This window comes from Dermacentor albipictus, chromosome 1 (genome assembly GCF_038994185.2).
Source record: "Dermacentor albipictus isolate Rhodes 1998 colony chromosome 1, USDA_Dalb.pri_finalv2, whole genome shotgun sequence".
NCBI lineage: Eukaryota > Metazoa > Arthropoda > Arachnida > Ixodida > Ixodidae > Dermacentor > Dermacentor albipictus.
Genome location: NC_091821.1, coordinates 137,542,611 through 137,555,129, shown reverse-complemented (window position 1 = coordinate 137,555,129; position 12,519 = coordinate 137,542,611). Strand labels below are relative to the sequence as shown.

At 43.3% G+C, this 12,519-nt stretch overlaps 1 long non-coding RNA gene across 2 annotated transcripts; it reads left to right on the top strand.

Annotated features, from left to right (window-relative positions):
• Positions 1-2,949: 2,949 nt before the first annotated feature.
• On the top strand, positions 2,950-7,572 carry LOC135911802 (uncharacterized). 2 transcript variants are annotated; one of them, XR_011508784.1, is made up of 4 exons: positions 2,950-3,187; positions 4,093-4,191; positions 5,139-5,266; positions 7,307-7,572. It is a non-coding gene; the product is annotated as an uncharacterized lncRNA (long non-coding RNA). The 2 variants fall into 2 exon arrangements; XR_010567454.2 differs by having other exon boundaries at positions 4,093-5,266; positions 7,307-7,447.
• The last annotated feature ends 4,947 nt before the right edge of the window (positions 7,573-12,519 follow it).

Below are 12,519 nucleotides of genomic sequence, written 5' to 3'. Positions count from 1 at the left end.
TATTGTTCTTCACGTATTGTCTTAAGACTAACGAGGTGTGGAGGCTGAACAAGTGTCCGCTTTTGCCTCCTTCGTGCGGCAGCGGTGGTGGACGGACTGAGCGGCCCTTGCGGCGATGCGGCCAAACCCAAGCACGGAATGCTTCCGTCGATTTTCGTCGATATGGAAAGAAGTGGTGCTTTGTAGAAGGACGCGATAGGATGCGACACCCGTAATATCGGTGTTTCCATGCATCGATTTTTCTTTTCAGCAGGTGATCTGCACTCAACCGTTCATCACAATGAGTATGCAGTTACCATGCACTGCCTAGTGGAAAGCCAAATCACGTCGAGTTCCAAGAAATATTAGTTATACTGCCTTAAACCCCGGGCCTATATCGCGCAGTTGACAACAAAAAGTGACGTCACATTTTCCTACCTTTTTGTTGCGTTGCTCTTGATGCCCAGCGCCCCATTGTTAACGAGCAATAATTCTGCGAACAACACACACCCTTTCGTGTAACTTCGCATTTGTGGGCTCTGACGCTTGACGAGCATAAGATTTCTCGTTGGATCCCAAGTACTCTCATTTGTACTGACTGCGTGTCGTGCAATGTAAAATACCCATTTGATGTCGCGCGGAACGATGCGAAGTATTATATGTACCGCACATCGACACACGAGAATAATAAAACTACGAAGGCTTATGCGCACAAGAAATAGAAGTTAGTAGAACGTGGAAGCATATATTTATTTTCTTAATCACAAAAAAGTAGAAATATTAAGATTTCTTTATATTTAACCATCTAATAAACCACAAAATACACACAAAACCCATAATCTGGCAGTACGCGAAGCGAACACACTAAACATTTTTACACCCTTATTGGGTGTTAATAGGGGTGCTTTCGGCATTTACACCCATGCCCACACCCTTCTAGCACCCTTTTCGGCCAAAGCACCCTATCACAAGGGTGGATACCCCACATAAGGTGTGACTTTGCTCAAAGAAGGGTGTTAAATCGATGCCTGAAGGGTGTTGAACGTATTGATGCATAAATCTGAGTAACGTGTACACGTCCACGCATTGAGCAATGTGTGTATGTATTGCATTTTTAATGCGAAAGCGTTTCATGGCCTTTCAGGCAGGAAAGGTGGCGTTCTCCGCAACAACAATCCATACGGGACCCTGCTCATGCCAATCGTGTCATTTCCCTTGAAAGCATTCAGAACCGCGCCGCCCGTTTTATTCTCTCAAATTGTTCACTTCATTCTAGCGTCACGTCCATGAAAAGAACACTAGGTGAACCTGACCTTTGGTTACGTCGCAAATACTTTCGTCTCTGTCTTTTTCATAGAATATGCTAATTTAACTCTTCTCGTAAAGAAAATCTTTTCACCACACCAAGTTCTCGTCTCGCATCGACCATCAACACAAAATTGATGTGCCATTCTTCCTTTTTGCCAAGAACAGCCACTGAATGCAACCGCCTTCCCGCCTCCACAGCCTCAATTTGTGACACCACTAATTCAAGGTCGCCGTTCAAATTATCTTATGGTTTGATTCTCTATTTTTGCGCTGCACTGCAATTATTGCATATTTTCACCACGTCTTTCTGTTGTGCCTACTAGGCCTTGGATATATATAATAAATAAATAAAATGTGAAGTCATCACCGTCTTGTATGACGTCAGTAGTGATACAGAAGGTAGTAAATACAACAACGTTAAGTATGAGCAATTATGAGCAAATAATGTGAAATAATGTGAAATAATGTGAATAAGGGTGGAATAAATTGCATTAAGGTTCGTACAAACTATAGCACGGTGGATTACGGGAGATTAAGGTAGAATTGTGAAGAACACGTGACAATGTATGACCTAACGTATCATGGTCACGTGACAATTGCAAGTGTAGATGCGTGAAGCGATGAAGTTTTCCCATTCCTAAGTGACTGTCGATATTTCTTCAAGGATTCTGATGTTACTGGCACAACAAAAATGTATCATCCAGAAAAAGAACGCCCTTTCACTTACAATTCCATTATCATCATTTTTCGTGCTCACAGGAATATTAACATGCAATTAAACACTTCTAGAAAAACTGCAGTAGCAGAACGAAAACACGAGAGCAACTTGCGCAATTCTGCACTAATATTTCGGTGCCCTTAATAGCCCAACAAAAAGTGGTGAAATAGAAGGAGCTGTTTGGATACATTGCTGAACAAACAGGGACGTGCTGTTGGACGAGCCTCTGCTGTACAATGGCATCAACGTACAATTTGCATGGTGAATCCATAAAGAAGACGTATAGAGGCGATATCACGTTGGAAGTTCTCAAACCCGAATTTCCACGTACCTTGCCTAATTCATTCAGAGGTTTACTAAGCTACTGATCTGCTTTCTAAGTGCTTTCTAAGTCCTCAAATACAGCTTGTAAGGCTGAGCCTATATATTAAGGGCTGGTGTCGTCAAAGCTGTAATTTCTTATCCAGAGCATACGCACTTGCAAACGCAGTCTTCAGTCTCCTCATGAATGTTTACGCGTCGCTGTCTCACGACCAAGATGTGAGCGTCTTTATCGAGCCATGATATCGCTGAAACTACGCTGTGACCTCGCAAAGTTGCTTCGTTCGGACGCAGCGAATAATCTAATCGCACCAGTAGAAGAGCGCCGATCGTCTCGCTCACGGTCCCGATTTGTGTACTGTACCCTCAGTGATGCAGCACAGACTGCGCCCCCCACCCCAAAATAAAATGCCCGGCACGAAACGTAGTAGCAACTACCCGCCTCACCGCTCTAGTTAGAGACCACAACGAAGCAGCAGCAAACAGGCGGCCATGCGAGCAAGAAAACCTGTCATAATAAACGTTCAATTTGCGCGGCCGCCCCATGCCCAATGAAAAGCGACCGGAAGTGACGGCCAACGCTGTATTATCACTTCGGCGCGCGGCAGGACGGGAAGGCGGAAGCTGCGCCATCATGCTCGTTTTCGCGTGCGTTCGCGTCGCGCGCTGTGCGAAGTAATTTTAAACGTGTGATTAGTTTTGCGCGCGGGGTAGAAAAAGATGTGGCCCATGCTTTGTGTATTACTCGTGCCCCACTTCAAAGCAAAGCGTTCGTACGCACTGGAAGATGGATCCACGAAGGCTGAAACGAGAAGTTGCAACGTCCCCGGTCGGTAGTACTGGCAAGATGGAAACTTTCAGGCAAGTGCCCCTTTATTTGGTATTTGTTATGTTCGCTTTAGAAATATCTCACTGTGATCTCGTAGCATAATTCATAATTTGCTAATGTAAGAGCAAGAGCAGCTGCACTCCTACTAGGGCGAGTTAACTACCTAGATCGCGTCCCGTGTGACTAATGTTTGTCAAATCTACATCGGGCGTGGTGCGCCTGCATAGTTACGCTTTGTTTCTCAGCGCTTGAACGTTCATTGATGTGATTCTCTTGTGCGTTCAGCGCGGCTGCTTGTAATACGGTCGTTCGCACTTCGGTTAAATGTGGTCGACCACTTTTGCGTCGCGTAGAAAAAGGACTGGCTTAGCCACCTTTCGAAGGAACCGGCGCGGTATTGGTTCTCCCTGATGCGGTCGCGTGCTGCTGTTGCTGCTTGCCGGACGCCTCCAGCATTTTTTCGGCTCGCTTTGTCTGTGCGTGTGCGCGTGCTCGCGCTCGGCTAGATTTGTGTGTGCGTGCGTGCGTGTGTGCGCTCAGCTCGCTTTGTGTGTGTGTGCGTGCGTGCGCTCGGCTCGCTGTGTGTGTGTGTGTGTGTGTGTGTGTGCGCGCGCGCGCGCGTGCGTGCGTGCGTGCGCGCGTTCAGTACATGCCGGTTTGTATGGGCCGGCGTGTTTGCGCGTGTCTAGTGCGTACGTGTTTTGTGAGTGTGTTGTCTGTGGGTCGCTGTGTGTGCGAGCACGTGTTAGCGTGTCTGCCTGCATGCATGTATGTGTGCTTGTTTGTGTTCATCAATGTGCACGTGCGCGCTTTTGTGTCTGCGCTTTGAGAGCGCGTATACTTGTGTGTGCGTGTGGGTGCGTTTTGTGTGCGTGCGTATGTTTGCATGAGGCCGGTAGAGTTTTACTCGCAATAAAACTCTTCCGATTTGATGCAGCGAGTGTTCCCGCCTGAAAGCCGAGTTTGGTTTCAAGCCACCCTGGACAACTGCTGTATGAGGCGCCGTTTCTCGGGAGGACCAGTGGGAAGGCGCCAAGTATACGCTTCGTCCTTTTTCCTCCCATGCCCTGATGAATCGATATCCTTGTTTTTTATTGTGAAAGGAACGTTACATCCAGAGCATAAATAAATGATTAAGAAATCTGGTAGTGTGTTTCGCCATTACAATAATTCCGATCTTAAAGACGTGGATTTCCCATTAGCTCACATTTCTTTTGATGCAGACAACCGCTGAAATTGTTAGCGGCAGGTTATTCGAGACGTTCTACGTATATAGCAATTGTCTTCAGGAGCTTTAATGAATTTTGAAAATTTGCAGTGTTGTGCTTTAGAGCTATCGTATACAAGCTTTAGGTCTCCGGGTAATTTGCATGCCCTTCGAGAGCTGTCGCCTATAGCCCTATTGAAATTCGTAACTACAGTTTGGAGCACTGGGGAAGCTAGAAGGCTTGTCCTGGCTCTCGAGAAAGTGTTTAGGCTGGAGGTGTAGGTTGAGGAGTTTGGGATTGGTAACACAACGGATTTTTCATGCCTTAGCAGTAGGAGTGACACAGGATAAAAATATGTATGTGTGTCAAGCACAGGGAGCTGCTCATGTGGTAGAAGCATGTGTGCGTGTGTGTGTGCGCGCCCATGCATGCGTGCGTGTGTGTGAATTCTCTCCTCAAAAGGGAGTATGTGTGTAGTGATCTATTTCATTGCTAGTCTGTTGCCAAGAAAACACAATAATCAATTTAACTTGAAATAATAAACTTCAAAGCATACTGGCGTACTGGCGACAGCAGCATACAAGCATGCAGCTGTGTGACAATCTTAATGCATGACTGCAACATCTGGAAGGAGGCTTGCTTCTTCAGTAAGCAGCACAAAGTCCATATTCTTGGCTTTTCTCGTGCAAACCAAAACGAGGCTCATTGCCAATGATCTTGTCTTTTGCTCTAATAGCATTTGTTTATCTTGTACTTAGAGCGTCGTTTCTCGCAGGTCATGCAGATGGTAGCAGCAATTTCACAATGCCCAGCCTTGGCGCCCCCCATCAAGAGCAAGCCACTTGCGTTCGCCTTCAGACAGATGGTTAATGTCTTCTTGAAAGCGGTTGAGAAGACAACATTGTAAGTAGATATAGTTGTGTAGGTAATATAATAAGTCAAGTTATAATTTAAAACTCAGGCTCCTTGGCCGCCTAAGCTTGATATGATGTGGTTGTAAATATTGCCGATGGTACAGTGCATACTGCAGGTATGACTGCTGATCCAAAGTATACATTTGCATTTTCTTGATGGTCTTTCATAATGAGGATTTTCTTTGTGCAAGAATATTCACAGAATGCCGGGGCATTGTAGCATCATATTCTTTATTGTGCATTCACTGCTAATTTCGTATGACCTTCCTGCTACCAATTTATTTGCAGGAAAGGAATATTTGTTTACTCTCTGCAATGAGCTTGTTATTTGCTCATTGCATTACACTCTTCTACCTTTAATTTATTCCCATATAATTATCAAAACCTTAAAATTTCAGCTGTTTTTATTTTGAATACAATATCAAAATCAAAATGCACCGGATTGCAATCTAGACTGCAAGGGATTTGAAGAAAAAAGAAGAAACCAGGACCTCTCGGGAGCGTTAAAAAAACGTTTCCGCAGGTAATGTGCCTAATTGTACTGAGCTAGCTGCTCACGAAAATTGCAAGCATATTTCATTTCACATAGTTTTGCAGGATATAGCAGGCCTATCATAGTCTCTGAGCACAACCTTACCTCATTTGCATCATGAAAATGTCTCATGCCTAATTTGGGACAAGTTTTGAAAAATGAATGTATCATAATTTTGAAACTACACGAAGTATTGGTTGAGGCTAGACAGTTTTCAAACAACTTGACCATGTTTAACTTAGCCATTACAGGACGGAAAAAAAAAACATGCACAGGAGCACTCATTCAATGAAATGTGATGCTTGTGGTTATTTTCCACATGCAAAATGTACTTTTAAGCGAGAGAGGGCAGGTAGCCAATTTACAACTATTGTGACTCATGCGGGTAGTAGCAACACAGGATGAGAAATGGTTGTGTCTCTGAGGTTCATTGAATATGTGAAAACTCATATACAGTACCGCCCCTATGAGGGGTAACCGTGCAATATGTTTTGGGCAAGAAAGACGATTGTTCTAGGAGACAAGAAATTTCAGGCTCTAGTTGAGAGGCTACAGAAAGAAGGACCACGTAAATAGCCACATATTAACATAAACTGCATCGGAGTGGCATCACAGTTTAGAGCATGAAGTGGGAGCATGAGGAAGGATCATAAGTTTAAATAAGAGAATACTACTTGTCAGTGCATTGCCAAGCTAACCCATTGAAACAAGGGGGCGTGCTCTAAGAAAAATAGTTGACAACAAATGCTAAATTTTCGAGGAAAGTATGCCAAAATGCCCATTCTTACTAAATTAGTGAATAAGAAATACACGATAAATTTTAGGATGCAGAAAGTGTCTAATAAACTGCATTGGAGAGTTGGATATTGTTGGGCTGGATGCATGTATTGCAGGGCAAATGAGAATGCCAGCGGGGATTCCCTCATTTTCATTTTGTGTGCACTCTCTGTAAAACAGTTCTCTTTGTCTCCTAGTGTAATAATGTTGTGTAAAAACAGTCATTTTTAATGCCTTGTGCATTTCACTCTTAATGTGCCATATCCCGTAAGCTTCTCACCTGCAGTACTTATAAAGTGTAATGCAGATATATTGCAGATTTCATAATGTCAATTTTGTATTGAGGTCACATACACACTCTTGGACAAATGTCTGTTGTTGAGAGATGTCATTGGTAGTCTTTAAACTTTATTCACTCTTATTTTCTATGGTGAAAAGGCTACCGTACATTTATGTTTTTGCTGCTGTATGTGCCTTGTGTTCACAATGACATAGTGGTATAGCATTGACAGTAACATGCAATTCCTTTATTTGCAAAATAGAAACTTCTCCTACCTTTCACTTGTCTTGCCCAGTTGCCTGAGTGGTGCATTCTGCCCAGTCACATTAATTAAGTTTGTTACTTTGAGGAGCTTGTTGCTTTATCAAATTTTCCACAAAGTACATGTGTAATTGCACGGACTGAATTCTCATGATGCTCTTCTTATTTTGCTAATGCAGGATGCAAGATTCCAGCAATGCCATGCGCTGCATTTATTGGTCAAGATGCTCAGAGAATGGAGTCCCTGCACCTCGCGGTTAACCGTGAACATTTCTTTTTCTTTTGGAAAGCTAAAGGCCATTTGCTGCATCACTTGCATTTTTGCAGCTCAGATGTGTACTATATTTTTCTAATTTTGAATCAATATTGGCTGTTCAGTATAAAAAATGACGTACAGCGTGAAGGACAAGGACTGCGAGAGACACTCCACTGACTTTCAACAATATTTTATTGCGTTGCCACATCGTGTTTGTATACACAGAGGGGTCATGCGCAGAAAATGAAAGCCAGTCACAAGGGGTGTTCTAACAGCAAGTCATTGTAAAAAGAACATGGTCACTTGAAAAAAAAAACACAATTTCTATCTGTTTAGATACAAAATTTCACTAGGGGTCAGCGTGATAGAGGGGGCACTAACGCACACACTACCCAGTTTTCTGGTGAAATCAGCTTCAATAATTTACCGGGTGAGCCGTGTCTCGCTAAAACTTCCGTATCTTAAAGAGGGGCATGCAGCCGCAGTCCCGGCAATGAATGCCGAAGTGGCCTTGAACAGTGTTATTGACGTTGTTGTAGTGCTCTCTTAAACGATCATTTAGGCGCCTGCCTATCTGTCCAATATATTTACTGCCTCAAAATGGGAATTTGGGAAACCACATTCTTTGCACACATCGCAAAACGTTTTCTGTGCCCGGCAGAGCAACAACTCTGACGTGATTTAGGCGCGTTTACACACTTGCAGAGCCTTGCCAGCTTTTCCGGGTCCGAGAAAAGGACTGATTTCTGCAGGTTCCCTAATCATTTTTTAGCCTATGGGAGACATCATGAACATACGGTAGCACTGCAAATCTGTGTCTTTCAACCGGCTGGTTCCTTGACCGAGCGCGCTCATCATGTTTTGTGCACTTCAGAAGCTGTTCCGCTAGGCTCAAATTAAGGCCAAAGGGTAGCCAACCCAAGAAAGGCAATCAGCCTGTGCAGCAACGCTATGTTGCATCTCGTGTGAGCAAGATTTTTTGGGGCTGTTAAAGAGGCAAAACTTTACAATATCTCATTTGACTTTGTTGGACAGACAGGCAGGCGCCTAAACAATCATTTAGGAGAGCACGATAACGTCCATAACACTGTTCAAGGCCACTTCGGCATCCATTGCTGGGACTGCGGCTGCGTGCCCCTCTTTGAAGGTACGGAAGCTTTAGCGAGACACAGGTCATCCGGGAAACTATAGAAGCAGATTTCACTAGAAAACTGGTTGGTGTGTGCGTTAGTGACCGCTCTATCGTGCTGACCCCTGTGAAGTCTTGTATCTCAACAGATAGAAATTCTAATGTTTATTTTTTTCAAAGGACGATGTTCTTAGTACAGTCACTTGCTGTTAGATACCCCTTGTGACTCATATTCTGCGCATGCCCGCTTTTGTACAGATACACGTGATGTGGCAACGTAATTAAATATTGTTGGAAGTCATCGCAGTCTGTCATCTCTCGCAGTTCTTGTCATTCAAGCTGTACGTAATTTTATCTCATCAATTGCAAACTATCCCAAGAAACTACCCTTGTTCAGTATAATTATAATGTTTGATACGACCATTTGCTGGTAAATGTTAACAGTGTGATATTCAACTTGAACTTTTGCATGACTGCCTATGCCTGTGTTCTTTTAGTAACCAGAGTATCGCTAATTTATTAAACCATATTTGCTAATTTGCATGCTCACATGCTATAGCATGCCTCAATCTTGAATTACTGCATCTAAGTGCAAATAATTTAGAAATTTACTATGTATTTTAAAACACTGTCCACATTTTGTGCTCAGCAAAATCGTTTAATCAACAGTGTAGCAGTTTGGGCGAGTTAGTATGTCATGACTGTTTTAGGCTTGTAGCGCAGCTCGGAAGAGCAAAAAAGGAATAAGGTAGGGGTAATCAAAGGGAACGGGAAACAGAGTGAGCGCTAACTTCCAACTGACAGTTTATTTCGTGACACGAGACTACTTATACACTCGGCAAACCATATGACATCAGGAGATAACAAAGACATGAAGCAACAAAACCGATAGTGACGAAGTGGTAACATTCAGACAGCCTGTGGCTGCAGTCGGAGATACGCCAATTCATTGTTTGATAATGATAATGAAGGTGAGCTTACACATGCATGGCCCAGACCAATGATAGCCTTTGCTTCGATGATTTCTCTTGTGAGCTGATTACGACTGCGACCAAGAATGACGCATTCCTCTAAGACAGGTTCGCAACCACACGTTTTGCAGTGCTGCGCCAGAAACCCCCCAGCTGTAATACAATTCTTGGCATTGTAACGATGTTCGCGCAGCCTGTCATTCAGACATCGGCCAGTCTGTCCAACGTAACATTTTCCGCACTTGAGTGGAAAACAATAAACGACACAATGTGTGCAATTAACAAACTTATTTTTGTGGTTCTTATCACAGGAGTGTGCATTGGTTCGTGCATTGCCCCGCTCCTCAGTGATTTGTTTTTAGCTCGCCTAGACGTCGCCATGTTAGTCAACCTTTGTCAGACTAACATTTTTAAAATATTTCGTTACGTGGACGATTTTTTGTTTTGTGTTCAGTGTTCTCCGGCTGGCCTTGAGACTGAGGTCGGCTTGGTTGTGCCAATAGTCCAAGAATGCCTAGCGCCCCTTGACGTTACCTACGAGCTCCCACAGGATCATGAGATCCGGTTTTTGGATTTGCGCTTAGCTTGTTCGGATATTCATACGTGTTGGTCATATGAACCGCGTGCTAACAAACCGCTTCTTCCGTTTCATTCTGCCCATTCCAAGTTGATCAAGAGAGGCACTGCTAACCTTTGCCTTAATAATGCTTTGAAAAAGTCGTGCCACCATACTGTTTCGTCTAGTTTTGCCTCTCAGTGCGATCGGCTTTCGCAGGCTGGTTATCCCGTGTCCCTACAAGTATCAATAGCAGAACGAATTCTAAGAGAGCGAAGAAAAGACAACCAGCACGCAGATAATCCTGTAACTACTAGGGGTAGGACTAGCGTCATCCCTTATATTCACACCGTCTCGCATAATCTTAAGAAAATCGCCCAGCGAGCGAATGTTCGTGTAGTTTTTTCTGCCCCTAACAAGCTAATGAGGATTTGCAAACTCACTAATCCCAATAAGGTAGCTCCTCTTTCCTGTGATAAGAACCACAAAAATAAGTTTGTTAATTGCACACATTGTGTCGTTTATTGTTTTCCACTCAAGTGCGGAAAATGTTACGTTGGACAGACTGGCCGATGTCTGAATGACAGGCTGCGCGAACATCGTTACAATGCCAAGAATTGTATTACAGCTGGGGGGTTTCTGGCGCAGCACTGCAAAACGTGTGGTTGCGAACCTGTCTTAGAGGAATGCGTCATTCTTGGTCGCAGTCGTAATCAGCTCACAAGAGAAATCATCGAAGCAAAGGCTATCGCTATCATTGGTCTGGGCCATGCATGTGTAAGCTCACCTTCATTATCATTATCAAACAATGAATTGGCGTATCTCCGACTGCAGCCACAGGCTGTCTGAATGTTACCACTTCGTCACTATCGGTTTTGTTGCTTCATGTCTTTGTTATCTCCTGATGTCATATGGTTTGCCGAGTGTATAAGTAGTCTCGTGTCACGAAATAAACTGTCAGTTGGAAGTTAGCGCTCACTCTGTTTCCCGTTCCCTTTGATTATCCCTACCTTATTCCTTTTTTGCTCTTCCGAGCTGGGCTACAAGCCTAAAACAGTAATCAACAGTGGTTTGTTTTTATCAGGCCTCCTACTGCACTTTGCACCCAGGCACTAGTAGATGTGGAATGCACACTCTTTTGATTTATAGTAAGAAAAGAACCTATTTTCAAACTACATATTGTATATGTACCAGTGCCTTAGAGTTACAAAACAAAAATTTATAGAAACTGGTATTGTAGTTAGAAAAACCACTACACAGCACCTTTAGCCCAGAGAACTCTCGTTTCTCAAAAGAGGACAAACTATGTAGGCACTAAAAAATTCTACGTATTTTTTGTGCTCAAGTAATCTTGTTGGAAATAGAAAATTAGCAATAAGGCTCCTGGCATAAACCTCACATAAAGCATATCTATGCTTGGAAAGTATTGTTTCAGTCTGAAAAATGTTGGCCAGTTATGCTTTACTTGACTTTCCAAACTTTTCATAATGCTTTGCGATTACATTAGTGTACAAAATAACAGGTGTCTTTCTTGTGCGTTTGCTCCGCATTTCAATTGCTTCCCTAATTCACCTTTGCAATATGCATTTTTTAAGGCATCAAAACTTGAATTTTCGTTCACTGGAGCCTAATACTAAAAATTTATTCCTTTATGTGGCCCAAAACACTGCGAATCAACCCAGGCTCTTTCAGTGCCGCTATACATAGTTTCTTCTCTAATAACAGATTTAATCAATACATATATTTTAGGTACCTTTGTTGGGAATGTACATGTTCTTGTACTTACCGATGTGTTTGGTGATTGTGCATGTTTGTATTTCATGTGATTTATGTATATGTTGTACTCTGTATTGCAGCATGCAATAAATATGTTTGCGTTTTCTTGAAAATGCAGCATATATCTTACCAGTCTGTGTTGCATGTTATTTGGATATGAAAATCGTGATAACCTTGGTGTTGATATACATGCTCAAAAGTGTCAAGTTTGCTAGGTTGTATTTGTGCAGCAAAGACAGGTTTTCCAATATACACCATGAATTACTAATATGTAATGTGATCCACACGTATGGGTGTTGTGTATGCCCATCGAAGCTTCAAGGCCGGCTGTTCGACAGTGCGTTTGGTAGCCGAACTTGAACCTTCTGGCATACGCAATAGTTGCGCGTGGATCGCTGTACATAGTAGTAATTGAAGGCGTGTACTGCCGAATCTGCCTTCCATACGCGCTAGAAATAAAAGGATGTACACCTTTCCAACACCCACACAGATGGGTGTTAATTTGGACGAGCACCCTTACACCCTAAATTTATTTTGCTGGACACCCTTCCTTTAAGGTGCTATAGTGGCACCCCAACTGTAGGGTGTAGGCAACAGCACCCTTAGGGTGTTCGTCTGGCGACAAACTGATTTACACCCTTAAGGGTGTTAAAATGTTTAGTGTGTAGCGACCCACATCTCGGTGTGTCGGGCCCACGTGTCTG